The following is a 16,572-nucleotide window of genomic DNA, read 5'->3' as shown; positions in this document are numbered from 1 at the left end:
TCCATGTGCTCCAGCAGTTTGTACGGACCCCTCAATAGTTTTTTTGTAATTTCTGCAAGTTTGTAGACCATGATGAGTGCCATTGTCAGAGTTATGAACTCATCATGGATAGGACCCCGACCTACTGAATGCAGGCATAAACTCGGCCGCAGGATCAGGGCACAGGTGCATCATGCAGAGGATTCCAAGGTTGTGGAAGACGAAGAGGAAGAGGAGGAGGGGCTAGCAGAGGTCGTAGACAAGTGATCTGTTATAACTGTGGTGAAGCTGGACATTTCGCACATGAATGTGATAATCCAACACATCCATCATGTCAATACTGTAGACAGTTCGACCATGTGATCAAATATTTCCTGATCCTTATAGCAAAGATGCAAGAAAAGAAGACACAACCCCAGCAACCTACATAGAATATCCAGATGATGAGGGTGGAACCACACGAATAATATCACATTGCTAATATAGTCATGTGCAGTGGTATGGCCACGATGAAGATAAGGGAAAATGACCAAATACTAAAGGATGGGTGCACAAGGCTACTGAAAAGGAAGGCGAGTTTGACCTCAAACGGGCTAAAGAAACTTTTATGGAGGCTAAAAAGAATTTTGTTGAGGCTTCTACATCTGAGAGTCAAGAGAAGTTAGCTGGGAATAATGAAGTGCAAGATATGGATCCTTCGTTGTTAATCACTTTCCTGAAGACCTGTATGAAGTTTTTGCACGATAAGAAGGCAGTAGAGGGGCTCCAAGAACAAATAGACAAATGTGTGGATAAGATTAAGGTTCCTTCAGAGCAACGCACTGTAAGGAAACTAGGTAAGAATAAGAAATGGACAGGGCATGAAATGAGGCTGACTGCACAGATAGGAGAATATGAAATGGACCAAGTAATATTCGATCTGGGGTTTGATGCAAATTTCCTGCCTTAGCAGATGTGGGAGAGGATGGGAAGGCCTGTGCTATAGTGGTCTCCTATAAAGTTTCACATGGATAATCAAAATAATACTCTTTTGATGGGACGCTTATATGGTGTAATGATAGACATTGAGGGAGCAAGCGTGGTGGCTACTTTCGAAGTAATAGAAATAGTAGATGATAGTAATCTGTATCTTGTGCTACTAGGAATTGATTGGGCCTTTGATATGGATGCACTCATTAATATAAAAAAATGAAAGATGATATTTGAAAGGAAGACACTCAGGCTTTTTGTGCCACTGGACCCTACAGAAGGAACACGCTATACTAAACCTGTTCGCGACTATGTAGAGGATGATGATGATCTAGATCTGATATACAAGAAAACGGTGTGAGATGAAGATTGGCTCAATCCTACTACAGATGGATGGATCACATCGGATAGAGACAACTCTTGCACCTCAGATTCAGATGAAGAGCTCGAACACTGGTAAAATCGGTTGCATGAAGTATCTACACTGCATTGCAATATGATGACCAAATCACTACAGTGTGTCTCAACTGAGGTAAGAAATCTTCCAAATTATAATGGTTTGACTGAGGTTGGTATATTTTTGGATGAATTTGAAAGGGAAGTTCCTGAAGAACATCGCTTCCAAGTGCTCACATTAGCATTGCATGCTACACCTGCCCGTTGGTGGGGTACATACAAAGAGAACTTTGCTGGTTGGAAGGAATATAGAAGGATGATGAAATTAAGGTTTGGATATGATAATATAGGATGATTGAGAAATACAGTGGGAAGGATGATCATCGTGAGCATTTGGCATGATGGACTAGAGCTTGGGGAACAGAGCCACAACCAAAATGGGTGCACATCTTTTGTCATACCTTAGATACAATCCCAATGTACTAGTATTTGGAAACAAAGCTTTGCCATGGGACAAATGAATGGGACGTCTTAAGAGAAACTTTTTTACTAACGTTCAACTTCGAGGATGGGTTTGAATGCATTGATGAAGCACTTCTGGAGATAAAAATATGTTATCTTTAGGATGCCTAAGGAACCGATAGAATGGAGTCAACCAGGTAGGAGTACACAACTGCACCATGCACTAGAATGTTATAATGTTACTGCTAAGGAGGAAGAATAATATCCATGAAATATTAACATCCTAGAATCATAGGGATAATGTGAAGTTGAGGGACCTCAGATAGAGAACCCTAATGTAACAGAACTGCTAAAAACTCGACAGGTAAATATTGGATCTGATGTAGAGCCAAAGTTAGCGAAGATAGGAGACTATTGGGATGAAGATACAGTCAATAAGGTGGCCAAACGACTGCACAAATACTAAGATTTATTCCCAACAAAGCTTTCAGATCTGAAGGGTATTGTGGGAGATTTGGGCGTTATGAAAATTACCTTGAAACCTGATGTGAAGTCCGTCAAGCAGAGACCTTGTCAGTTCAATCTAAAGTATAAATAAAAGGTGCACAAAGAGCTTGATAATATGCTAGAGGCTAGAATTATTGAACTAGACCAAGAAACCGATTGGGTAAGCCCAATGGTGGTCCAAGAAAAGAAACAGCAGGGTGAAATTAGGATATGCATAGATCTGAGAAAGCTGAATTATGCTTGTGTGCATGATCCGTTCTCCACACTATTTACAAATGAAGTATTATAGAATGTTGGAGGACAAAAGGCTTATTCATTCACTGACGGGTTCTTAGGATACCATCAGATTAAGATCACACTGAAGGATCGTAGTAAGACTATCTTTGTGATGGAGTGGGGTTAGATTGAATAACATGCCTACAATCTTCTCCCGGGTAGTAATCACAATGTTCAAGGAGTTTATTCATAAATTCATTGAGGTATATTTTGATCATTGGACTATGTTTGGGTTGGTAAAGCACCATGTTGCAAGTCTGCCCCTCATGCTGGATACACATTGCAGATACCAGATCGCGTTGAACCTAAAGAAATGTATATTTTGTGTGCATTTTTGGATTTTTCTCGTCCATGTCATATGTAAGTAGGGATTGATGGTGGATCCTACAAAGATAGTAGTAATCATGAATTTAGAAGCCCCTAAGAATGTTAAGTAGCTACGCGCAATGTTGGGCCACACAAGATACTATAAGAAGTTTATCAAATCTTATGACCAGATCACTGTGCTGATGGAGAAACTGTTTAAGAAAGATGCAAATTTTTGTTGGGATGAGCAGTGTCAACAGAGTCTCGATGTATTAAAAGACAAGATGGTGACTGTACCCATGTTAGTGTTTCTGAATTGGAAAAAAGAGTTCCATGTGCATGTATATGCCTCATGTATTACATTGGGTGTGGTATTGACCCAGCCTGGTGAAGGCAATATTGATCATCTAATAGCCTTTGCAACTAGGAAAATGTCGAAAGCTAAAAAGAACTATTCCACTAGAGAATGTGAAGGGCTGGAGATGGTCTACTCACTGCAGAAGTTTTGACATTAATTATTGGGCACACATTTCAAAATGTATACAGATCTCTCCGTTGAAATACCTGGTCAATAAGCTTATGTTGGGTGGGGAATATTTTTAAGTGGTTGTTGCTATTTCAAGAGTATGACTTTGAAGTGATTGTGAAGCCTGGACGGTTGAATGCAGGACCAGATCATCTTTCCAGGATTGAAACAAGTGAAGAACCAACTAATATAGATGAAGGATTGTCAGATGTGCACCTTTTTTCTGTGTGCATTGTTGTTGATCACTTTGCAGACATTATTCTGTTTTTGACTACTGGAACAACTCCTGAAGGATATTCTACTCAACAGAAGAAGGAACTGGTGGTCCGCATTGCTGATTTCTCTATTATAGTGGGACATTTTATAAAATGGGAATAGATGAAATACCACACAGATATGTTCTAGAGCTCGAGCACGCTAGTATCCTCACCGAGGAACATGGAGGAGTGGCAGGAGGACATTATGCAGGTAGAGCAATCGTGCAAAAGATTCTGCGTGCATGGTTATGGTGGCCGAAAATGCATAAGGACTCTAAGGCATTTTGTAAATCATGCGATGCTTGTCAAATGATAGGCAAGCCTTCGCAAAGAAATGAACTGCCCTTAAACCCTAAGGTTTCATTACAAGTATTTGATAAATGGGCAATTGACTTTGTAGGTCTAATAAAACCACTAGGAAGGAAGACAGGCGCACAGTACATTGTTACTATGACAGAATACTTGACTAGATGGGTGGAAGCGCAACCAGTGAATGATTGTACTGCTGTTATGGCTGTGAAGTTCCTGTTTGAATATGTATTAACCTAGTTTGGGTGCCCTAATATATTGATGAGTGATAGGGGTATGCATTTCCTAAATGAAATAATCTTCGCAATGCTTGAAGAATTCAAGGTATACCATCAAAAGAGTATCCCTATCATCACTAAGCTAATGGTACAGTGGAAGCAGTCAATAAGATTATGGAGAATGTGCTGACAAAGGTTTGTATCACAAAGAGGAATGAATGGGATGTATGTATTCCAGCAGTCCTATGGGCATATAGGACGACGTGCAAGAAGTTGACAGGTCAAACCCCATTTAGATTGGTCTATGGGATCGAGGGGTTGATGCCTATGGAATATATTTTTCCAAGCTTGCACATTATGGCTTTGACAAAAATGATGGATCATGAGACCTTGGAGGAACAACTCGTGTAGTTGATGGAGTTGGAAGAAGACCAATTTCTTACAGGATTTCACCACCAAGTGCAAAATGAATGTGAGAAGGTCTAACATGATAGGAATATTAAGCTGCACATGTTTAAGGTGAACGATTTGGTTCTAATCTATGATAGTAAGTTCACAAAGTTTCTGGGTAAATTTCAAATGCATGGTTGGGACCCTATGTAATCAAGGAAATCACAGATGTTGGCATAGTTTAGATCGCGAAGCTGAATGGTGAATTGTTCCCTTGAAGGGTGAATATAAGTTGATTTAAGTTGTATACAGGGGATCTTGCCCCTGTGCAGTGACTATATGGTAGTAGGACAATATTAGCACTCCAGGTAGCTGAAAGGGAGCATGGGAATATGTACTACACTGCCCACAAAAGAGGAAAATGTAGTAAGGAGGTTGCGCGATGGATGAAAAAGTTACGACATAAGAAGCTGCAACATATGAAGCTGCAATGGGTGAGCTATGCCACAAGGGGTGGTGTTGTGCAGCCAGGTCCAAAAGTAGTTGCTGAAGTTACTGTTCATGATTGGATAGTGAAAATCCCATTAGGAGGAGTGAGTAGGTGACATTTATGGAAAAAATATTTGGAGATCTACTGCCAAAGCTGCAATTATGATTAGAAAATGGAGGGAATGATCAAATTTGAATTCAAAATCTCCTATAAATCTAACATGATGGTTTGTCGAAGAACACTTCGCTTTATGAGAGATTGGTATATTCCCTCTTGTTCCCACTATATGAATTAGTAAGTTTGGGAGGATTTAGTTTCTAATCTAGCATTTGCGAAATTACCAAAGTGGAATCAAAAGCCTGTAAGTTTTGAAGTTGTTGTCTCGGAAGCAGAAGTCCCTGAAGTAGTGTCAAAGGAAGTCATGCCATATGTGCCTACGGCTTCAAGGTTTCCTAGGCTAAACCAATATGCTACTAAGGAGAAGCAGAAGAAACCTATACCTGTGAGGCAGTCACTAAGGAAGAACTCGAAGGTTTGACAGAAAGAAAAGAAAGACAAGGCAAAGCAACTTGAGGAACCAGTGGATTTGGAAGCCGAAGAGCTTCGTGATGGAGTTTAGGAATTGGATATTAAGGAGGGAGAGCCTATCACAAGGCTCCTGACATATATCCCTACATGGAAAGGGAAAGCTAATGTGACCAAGGACCTGGATTTTGGAAAATTAATTGTTTCTACGCCCCTGTTACTAGAAGAAGTAGTTTTTGAAGGCATGCTCTTAGCGTACATCTTGGTGTTAAAGATGGAATATTGGGATCTCGCTAACCACAAGAAGTTCCCCCATTTGACCACTAATAAATACATGACCAAGATTTATTATGAAGAAACTGGGGTCACAAGGCTGGAGCCAATGAAATGCGTAAAAGGCATCGAGCAGGCCAGACTGCTAAATATGTTGTGCAAACCACAATTCCACCGATATATTATTAATACTGTTTGTGTGTGCCAATTGCTCACACTGGTGCATGATGGATGTTTGTGGTTAGGCAAACCCATCCCCATAACGGATATGTTGATCCATCGAATAGTGAAGTTACCCTATAAAGGGGCGAACCTCACCAAGGAATTTGGGGGCAAGAGTAAAGAGAAGGAACTCACAGATAAAATAAAAACTGAATTTGGGCTAATCAAGAAGTTGCACAGATATTCTATCCACTCCATTCAAGACCAAGTGGTGCAGTTTGTTGCTCAGTTTTTGAGAAGATCATGAGGAAATGTCGTGTGGATGAGGTTCCATTGCTAGTCATTTCGTTGGTTGCGCAGTGCACGAAGGGTTCAATACAACTGGGAATAATACCCATGCAAGGATTTTTTAGCAAGTTGTCGCGAAGCATAGGAGGAGAGCAAGGTATTTCACTATGCCTGGCTCATGTTGCCGATCGTATTAGTAGCATGGTGACTATTGGAGGATAGTCAATTTCCTCCATAGGAAGAAGACTTACCAGAGGTAGCGAAGTTTGCTTCACTGTGGGCAGCGAGGGATCTAGAGTGGATCATGGAATGAATGGTATTTTGGATATTGGTTGAAGTGGACCTCCGCAAATTGATAAGTCAGTGACCAATATTTTCTGCCACCTTGTTCGAGTAGTTAAGGGCATTCGCGGAGTTTAAGGCCGACTTTCATAATGTCTCTATTGGGCAAGGTGAGACCCTAAGAAGATCTGGCACAAGTTGCCATACATAGTTTCATAAACAGATGTGTAGGAGAGTGTGGGGAGTTGGCCAGCAGAGTGGCAAAAACCCATGGATGTTGGTGTAGGTATCGGTTAGGGTAGAGAAATCCCTATTGCGCAGAAATGAAAAGAAGAAGCATAGGCAGTGGTGTAGGAATTGGACAAGTAGAGGAAGAAAGGAGTTGCTACTAAGGTAGCTACTAAAAGAGCGCACTAAGAAAGAGTGTGCTGAGAAAGAGAGCACCAGAAAATAGGACACAATGGAAGTCGAAGCATCAACTTCCCAACATACTGAGGAATAGGAACTGTGTGAGCAGGGCAGAGATGGATGGGAGGAGAAAAGAACTCCCTTGAAATTGAAGAAGTGAACCAAGGAGACAACCTCACGACCTAGGAAAAAACAAAAATCAAATAAACTGTCACATGTGGATCCAATGGTACTCACAGAGGTGGACTTGGATGAGATCATGGATAAGGTCTGCGATACAAAAACGGAACTGTGGCAACAGTTCGAGAAACAATACATGAAGACACTAGGGAGTGTCCAAAATGATCCGCACGAGCTGCAGATTGAGACAAGAAGAATTCAGGCAAGTGTCGGACAAGCGAGTGGGGTTCAATTGAGCTTGCAGCAAGCAAGCGGGGTTCACGTGAGCCTGTAGCAAGTGAGTGTGAGCACCATGGAACCAGAATGCACTCTAGATCTCAGAGTCATTTCCTTGCCAGAAGGAACGTTACGCGCAGAGTTAGTGGAGGACAACACCTAAGTTGGGAAGCTCAAAGGAGTGGGTATGAATTTAGCCACACTACCACTCTAGACTGTCCATGCACTATATTAGGGGGTCTCAGATGAGCTTCAGATTATAGAACAAAGCATTATCAGTTATAAATGAAGTGAAAACAAACAATGAGATGATCTTTTCCGAGAAGGTTCAGTCTCTCAAAGAAAAAGAAGAACTCAAAGCACGAAGCCAGAGCCTAGAAGCAGCCATTACATAAGCGTGTAACTCAGTTCCCGAGTTGCACATTCTAGAAGATGCAACCGCATTAGAAAAGGTTCGAAAATTGGCACTTTCAGGAGGACTCCAATTTGCAGAGATTAGGTATAGAGGTCAGGGAGGCACAATAGAAAGTCAATGAGCTTAGGGTGCATTACAAAATATTTTGTCATCGACCCCGCATCCCGTGATCCTAGGTAGAGTCGGTCCCTGAATGAAATCTGCTCTTTCTCATATACCAAAATATGTGTCCAAATCTTTCATATTACTCAAGAAGATTTCCTAAACTCATCACTCCTGAAGTTGACCCCTTTTTACCCATGTTTCAAGATCGTCACAGGTCATCAGTATCCTGCCTATGACGATAGCCTAGAATGCACTAATGCCTCATGACATCGTCTCTAAGTCTTAGTGTTTGACCTATGACGACCCAAATATGGAGAATTAGTTCAAACAAAATACTTCTAGGTGGTTCTGGAGCTAGTTGTTGGGTTAAATAAGTTCGCCTCTCTTCATTTGAGATGGTGGTTCCACCTTTTGGGTGACCTCCCTTGAAGATAAGCTTCCTCTCCCCTCATTTATGGAGGCTCCTCCTCTTATAAAAGCATCCTCCATGACTATGACTAGCTAGTTTTTTGGATTGCTACTTCTTAGTTAGCTAGTTCTTGGTTTGTTGGATTGATAGCTTATAGTTTGGATTGTTGATAGCCTAGCAATAGCTTGTGAGGTGTGAGAATAGCCTTTCATGTTATGGATTGATAGCGTGAGATGGTTTTGTAAGAAGGAAGCCTTGTTGTGATTGCCTTAGTTTCATACTTGTGCTTTTGGGTGAGAGAGAGTCATCAGTCTTTCTGGGAGACCTTTGAGAGTGAATGCTTATGGAGACATACTGATCGGACCCTTCAAGGAAGATTGTGATGTCAAGGCATTGTTGTAAGCTTTACTGTTGTTTATATTAATACAGTCAATGGTTATTTCCTATATCATGTATAAAATGTACGTTGATAGCTTATGGTTCCTTGACTCTATAAGTAGATAGTTCGTTGTCATGCTCTATTATGTGTTGTGTCATTTTCATATGCTTGTTCAGGTGAATCATTCATAAAGGAGAAGAAATTGATAGTAGAAGTGATGTGATGAAGACTTCATCAAACACCGGTATAAGGTAGGCCTCTTCAATGATAATTATTTAAGGAATTAGCTATTGTCTTTGTCTTGCTATGACTAGACCCACTCTAGGGCTAGAGGGGTTGTCTCTGTCCGCAAAGGGAGCTTACCTGCATCACAAGTTTGCAACTCCACTAGGGACATGACGTTTCATAACCATTAACGAGATCGAAAAGATAAGGGCTTGGCAATCTTTTCACGTTTCAAGAGTCAGAAAAGAGCTTAAAGTTGACTTAGAAAGGATTTTTTCAGTATTGACTAAGTATATAATTCATGCATCGATCATCGCTAGTGCTTGAAACACCTGTCACTACACAAGAAAATGCAAGCATAAGATCTCCCTCACAAAAACACAAATATAGGCCAAAATCCTAATTTCAAACCCTAAAGAAAACCCTAAATTTTTGAAAAAAAGGTTATAAAAGAGACAATATGGTAAAAAAATAATTTACTTGTGTTTTTAACTGTGGTAAAAACTTCAAACACTGCATACCTCGTGAAACATGGTGATCGATTCCAGGAGGCTTAGTGGTCCATTTCCTTTCATGCTTCTTCCAAGTAAATGCCCTATCCTTACCTTTGTTTTTATGCCAAAATTAGATGCAATTTCATGTTTTAAATCGGGGTTTCGAGGAATTTTTTGGACAAAAATTCCACCTCGTTTGTCACAAGTTTCCCCCTCAAGGTTGCGACGATTGAGAAATTTACATGGGGCAAAAACGAGATCGTTGCAAGAAAGTGATGTACACCTAGGACGACTTGAAATTTTGTGAACTATGCAAATCGGCCTGTCGCAGTTATTTTAAGAACAACTGCGACAAGAACTGGAACACAAAAATGTTAATTTACAATCAGTTTTACAAGGTGAAAATGGTTGGACGGTGTTAGACTCAGTCTTGTCAGTCCTCTGTCAGAGTCAAATTCACCACAGTTCATTTCTCATCATTTGTAGTCATCAAATGCCATTTTGGTTAAAAAGAGTCATTTTAATTCTTGAGTCCCTTGAGTCCAGGATTTTGTCTCCAGAAGTGTGAAATAATGCTTGCAGGCCAGAGGAAGGTTCAATAAGTTTATTATTTCAAGAGTTTCATCATCAGTAATGCTCAAGGATGATTCTTCTCCAAAACCTTGTTTTGGAGAAGAAATTGGCAAATTAGTTGTTTGTAATAACCATGTAATTTTCCGTCTTGAAGATTTCAAATGCAGGCTCTATGTCACCTTTCCAAAGACATGCTGACATTCTTGCAAAACGCAAAAAAGAAAATTCTTTTTTCAGTTCAAGAGTCGAAAGCCATCGAGAACAGAATTCAGTGTGAAAATTTTCAACCAGTGGGTTTTGCTAAAGTCTAGTCGAAATCTTGTGCCAATTACCCTGCAAAAAATTAGCCAAAGTATCATTGCCCAAGCCAAGAAAATCAAATAAAAAAAACAACATTAAATTCATGCCAAATGTCGAGCTGCAAAAGAGAAAAGCTATATTAAATTGTAAAGCAAATCCATTATTTTTGACAACCTATCTTCATGCCAAACATTCACAAAAATCCAAAGGAGAAAGCCGAATTTGGAGGTTGAAGAGTGAATTTCAGTGTTGGAGAGGCCGAAAGTGTGTTGACAGTGCGCGCGACGCATACAAGTAGCGCGCGGCGCACTGAGCTAAAATTGCCAGTGGAAATTTACAAGCGCGCGGCGCGTTGAGCCTTTCACCCTGCATTCATCACTGTTTTGTGATTTTTCAGTTCAAATCATCTTTTCGACAGCGCTATCATACATTCTTCAGTTCAGAAGCAGTCCACATATGAATTGGACCCGGATGATCTATCCAGTGTTCGAATCTGAAGTTGAAAGACATCCAAAGAATGTGTTTTTCTATCAGGATTCTTCTGATACAGGTTCCTTCATTCTGGGTATTCAAACAGAATGGAAATTGCAGCAAATGATTTGCTTTGGTAACAATAGTCTCATAGCAGCTGACACAACATTTGAAATTAACAAGCTCAAGTATCCTTTGTACACTCTTCTCGTCTTTGATTCAAACTACCATGCTCTCCCTGTGGCGTGGGTTATTACGCGAAGTTTTGCAAGTGATGATGTTCGTGGACCAAGGCACTTCGTATGAAAGTAAGGGAAGTTGCAGAAACAGAAATTGCCCCTGTAATTGTAAAGTACTAGGAACGAGCAGAATTTCTATTTGAGATTGTGCCAAAGCTCGCGAACATTAAAGTGGCTGGAGGCACCATTAAGGGATATGGCTGCCCTGGTCTATCTATTCTTGGGAGTGCTCTTGCAATGACTGAACTTGCAAGGGTAGATGCTAGCTGTTCTACATTTATGATGGTTACAATTTCAATGTGTGGAAGTGAGGATCAAAAGAAAAAAAAATACCTACCAGCTTCAGCTCGACTTGATATTATAGCATGTTGGGCTTTGATTGAATCCAACTATGGCAGTGATGCAAGCTCTTTGAACACAACAGCAACCAAGGTGGAAGGTGGTTGGAAGTTAGATGGCCAAAAACGATGGATCGGAAACAGTGCCTTTGCAGACATACTTATAGTTTTTGCCAGGAATACAACCGCAAATCAAATCAACGGGTTTATTGTGAGAAAGGGTGCTCCTGGGCTGAGGGTAGCGAAAATGAAGAATAAAATTGGGCTGAGGTGTGTTCAGAATGGGGACATTATTTTGACAGGTGTTTTTGTTGCTGATGAAGATAGATTGTGAGATATCAATTCTTTTCAAGATACAAACAGGGTGCTTGTTGTATCACGTGTGATAGTTTCTTGGCAGCCCATTGGTATCGCAATAGGTGTCTATGGTATGTGTCACAGGTATTTACAGGAAAGAAAGTAGTTTGGTGTGTCATTAAAATCTTTCCAAATCAACCAAGATAGAATTAAGGAGGTATCTGACAGCAGTGGGATGGCAAACTTTCATTTTCCTGGGTAGCTGCTTTACGATACCATACAACACCACCAAATCTTCGCAAGGAAATTGGGCATCTTGCGTTTCCAGGATTGCAAATATCTGTTGAAAATGACACAATTGTTAATAAGTGGCTTCTAGAGAGATGTAAAAACCTTAGCTACTGACAACAAATGAGGAAGACGAATTACTGCAGAAAGTAATCAACAGGTGCCTTGATGCTAATGGGAATCAAACTCTTTCTAAAACTTTTGCAGGACGTGGAAATAGGAAAACACATATTGCTGGATGCTTTTCCCAAATGATCAAGGCTTTGCTCAAAAAAGAAAAAGTGCGAAATTTAGTTTAAAAGCTAACTTTATTGAAAATTGGTTTTTATTCAAATGACAGATGGAAACATATTCTACCTGACTATAAGAAGATTAGACATTATGAAAGAAATATTCCACCAGGTCATGTCAGCTACTGGAACATGACACCAAAAGAACAGATGGACAAGAGACTACCAACTAATTATACCAAGGAACTATATGATGCAATGAATAAACATTTTGGCCAGAAAGGAAATGATGTTGGAGATATGATTATTGATACATCCGCATCAGATCATGGAAACATTTGAAGATTGCCTTACACCTGCAAAGAACGTGATAATGCATGAAAATACAATGCCTGAGACACCACTTCAGAGCCCTGGTGATACCTCTACTAATAGAGATAAACAATATCCAAGGAAAAAGCGAAAATCATCATCAAAAACAGCTGGCATTAAGGCAACCTTGTCTGAGAACAATAAGATGATCATTTCAAACCTTAAGATGGCTGAGGAGGGGCGGATGAAACGTCATGAAAAATATTGTAATCTGTTTGAACGGAGAATGGAGATGGATGAGAAATATCTGAACCACCATGCAATGAAGGTGCAACGGATGATCAATGTTGAGGAGCAGAAGGTGAAGAGCCAGAAACCATAAAGCCTAAATTAAAACGCAAAATACTTACCACAGCAGAAAGATAGGAAACCGACTGTCTATTTTTTACTGCAGTTGCAAAATCAAAGTGTCTATGTTCTAGATGCTGCCTTTTAACTGGTCATCAACCAACAAAATGTAACGCTGCTCCTTTTTAGAGCAGACTTTTCCTATTCTTATGATTTTAGGTGAAACAACCCCTATTCTTAATCGATCTGTTTTCCCATTCCTGAGTCTATTTATTGTATAAAAAATTATGTGTCAGGGATTCTGAGTTCTGGTGGAGGTGTGAAGGAAAACTTCACTGTACAGTTTTTGACAGGGATTTAATAAAAAGATACAGCTCTAACTCTTGAGATCCTTGTGGCGTGAATTTAGCATTTGTCTTTTCTTTTGTTTCATATGTAGCTTGTTATGTTTTACTTTTCATTTCATAATCATTTCTAAATGAATACTTTTAAGTGAGAAGGGCAGAACCTAGTTTACTGATCTACCTTGGGAAGGTATTCATGTTCTATGTTTTCTTCTGTTTGATAAGGATTCATCTATTGCCCTTGTCAACCTCTCAGCAGTCTTTTCATTCCATATAATTTCAAAATTGAATGCTAAATTTATTGCTTGTCTTGCCTCCTGAGGTAATCTGTGTCTCGGATTTAATCTCTCTGCTCATGCTGTTCTTGATCCCACACTGCCCAGAAAACCCAGTCATTTATCAAAATACCCTTTCTTATCTATTTACTAGCCTAAAATCAGTTCCCATTTTAAGTCATCTCGCACCCTATTGCTCATTTTATCGAGATAGACCCGGAGAGAGCCCTCTCCTGTCCTCATAGGGCTAGCTACGAGGCTGAGCTTGGTTTGATGTTGCCTTGAACCTCGCCTTCATTTAGCCTGAGGCAGATTCGAGCACTAACATAGTGGCGACCATACTGGGGACAGAAAATGGTTTGCTTGAAGATTGTTTTGCCCCAGTACATATCTCAAGTTCAGAGCTGATTGTTGATGGTGAACAACGATCAGACATAAGAAGACGGCTGAAATCATTCACCTGGCGACTCCATTCACTGAAGAATCCAACAATCAATCCTTCATGGTGACTCCACTGCAGAGAGATCAGTAGCGGTAAGATTTTCAAGATGGAGCAGATTGCAAGAAGATACGCTCCCATGAGCCGAGATCACTGTTACACAGTAATTTCTCACTGTCTCCCTATCAGTCACCCTACTGTGTCAGGAGTTCAAAATAATCAAGCTCATGCTCTCTAAACTGACCAAATGACCCAATTTGCCAAATTTTTCATCATCAGCGCGACTGTTATTAAAATAACCGCGCTGACTGGCGCTTCATAACAGATCACATGCACTGCCAGCGCGGAAGCACACGAGTTTTCCGCGCTGGTCGAATTTCATGTGCCATCGCAGTCTCTGTTTGTATTAAGTCGCGCTGACATGGGCCTGTCTGTTATTACTTTGCGATGTCAGCGCTCCAGTCCAGTTATGCACCCGCGCTGATCCAGTTTGGGCGAATTTGTTCCAACAGCCAGCCTTCCAGATGACTCCAGACTTGGTTGTTGGCCTTGTGGGTATCGCCCTCCCTTCTATGGCATGTCTGTTTGTCATTTGAAACCACCTTCCTTGAAGATAAGCTCATCCTCCACCATTCATGGAAACTCCTTCTCCTATTTAAACCTCTACCATTGCCATGAGCAGGTAGTTTTTGATAGTTTTTGGATAGTTTGGATAGTGTGGAATTCATAGTGCTTAGAGTGCTGGTGCTAGTAGGTAGTTGGTGTGACAAGTGTGGATTTGCTAGAGGAAGCTTAAGGAAGGTTGTGATTATTGCTTGTGTAAGAGAGAGTTTTGTCTTGGGAGAATCTACCTCCAAGGGTGAATGCTTAAGAGACTTGCTCGCTGGACCCTCTAGAGAAGGACTCAGCGTCAGAACTTTGGTTGTACCTTTCTCTGTTACTGATTAATAATAGATGACTACTGTTATGGTTCCATTCTCATTTGTCTTTGTAATGGTTAATGTGAATTACATCCTTTCTGACTGATGTATAATTTCATTTATTAGATTTCACATTTGTGTTTGTGTTTCTCTTCGTGTGTGCATGTATCTATCTACGGGGATCGTGGAAGATCGTGACCGGCCAAAGCGAAGGAGCGAGAACAACATCTCTTCATCAAACAATAGCGTTGGAATCCAAGTAGGTGTTCATTGCCTATCTTTTATTTGCAATTAGGAACTTGCACAGTAGCATTGATTGATTGTTGCTAGACCCATTCTGGGCTAGTAGGGATCGCCTCTATCCATAGAGGGGATTTACCTCTCCAACAATTTGGCGACTCCGCTGGGGAGCTGGCCTTTGTCTCTTTTTGTCCATTTTTTGAGTTTGATTGTTACTCTCTTTTCAAAGATTGGGGATTAGTTCTCTGCTTTTAGACTTCCTGGTTCAGTCTGGGAGGTGTCTTAATTGTTTAAAGAGTTCTTGCCTTGGTTTGGGAGTTTTTGGCTTGATTCTGCCTGTTTTCTAGCCTCAGCGCGGTTTATATCAAAACAGTCGCGCTGATAGCGCATCGCTGTTTCTTTGACTTCGTGGTCATCGTGTAATTACGCCTAACAGTCGCGACGATCCTGGAAATCGGATCAGCGCGGAAAAGACGTGTACAGTCGCGATGTCAGCGCCACTTGGTATGCTTTTTACCCGCGCTGACCTTGGGTTGCTAGCTTAATTCCCGCGACGACTCCTGAAATCGGATCAGCGCGGGTGGTCTGTGTAAAATTTGCGCTGACATCTCGGGTGGTCTGTGTAAAAGTTGCGCTGACATTGTGATCATCGCGGGTTGCCTGTGTAAAAGTTGCGCTGATTCCTGAAAAGTTGTTTTTATAACTTTATCTCCTGAATTCATCAATCTTTCTTATCCCCTGTTGTTTCTTGTCTCTCATTAGCTTGTTTTGATTGCTTTTGGTTAAGGGACGCTCTCTCTTTGATTTCGTTCGAGTAAGTCTTGTGTTTTTTAGACCATGTGACCTAGCCCTTTAGAAGTTTCAACGAGAAACCGTTTGCTTAGGTTACTTGTCTATTCAAGGTTCATCCACAACCCTCTTATTGATTTGCTTGAGGCTTTTTCACTGCTTGTTGCTGGTTGATTTTTAGTGTCGATTATTGAACCACTTTTTTATGTTGATTCGATTTCTTCACTACCAAGCATAGATCACAATTGTTTGGATCGATCAGTTCACACTTGCTTGGTTGTTTAGGTGATTGTTATTGAATCAGTCTTCGTATTGTTTCGATTACTTCTCACTATCCGGACACAGATTACAGTTGTTTGGGGTCAACCGGTTCTTTTCACATTTGTCTGTTATTATTTCTCGAAAATTCATTTTAAGTGCATTGTGCCATTGGGAAAAGAAATCAAACTAATACCTTTTGCATTCAATAGTCAATGGGAAAAAGAGAATTTCGTTGATTTGTGTTCTCAAAAGAAAAAATTTCATTTCTTTGCCATTAGCTGCATTAGATTGTTTGATTGATTGAGTTCATTTTGTTTGGTTCTTAACCCTCTCATAGTTAGAATTCATCGAACGAAATGGTATTCTTTGGCATGTAGTTTGCATCTAGGTAATTGTGAGAGATCACACGATAGGGCCTGAAACCGAAACTTAATTCAAGATCAACCATAAAATAAACCAAAT

The 16,572-nt window shown here is 40.5% G+C and overlaps 2 pseudogenes; both read left to right on the top strand.

Annotated features, from left to right (window-relative positions):
• Positions 1 to 586: 586 nt before the first annotated feature.
• LOC149241128 (acyl-coenzyme A oxidase 4, peroxisomal pseudogene) lies at positions 587 to 11,926 on the top strand (annotated as a pseudogene).
• Positions 11,927 to 12,075: 149 nt separating this feature from the next.
• On the top strand, positions 12,076 to 12,876 carry LOC149241127 (uncharacterized; annotated as a pseudogene).
• The last annotated feature ends 3,696 nt before the right edge of the window (positions 12,877 to 16,572 follow it).

Source organism: Pinus tabuliformis, chromosome 8 (genome assembly GCF_031772625.1).
Source record: "Pinus tabuliformis cultivar Carrire ecotype Pingquan chromosome 8, CPIR1, whole genome shotgun sequence".
Lineage (NCBI taxonomy): Eukaryota > Viridiplantae > Streptophyta > Pinopsida > Pinales > Pinaceae > Pinus > Pinus tabuliformis.
This window is presented reverse-complemented; position numbering and strand designations above follow the sequence as displayed.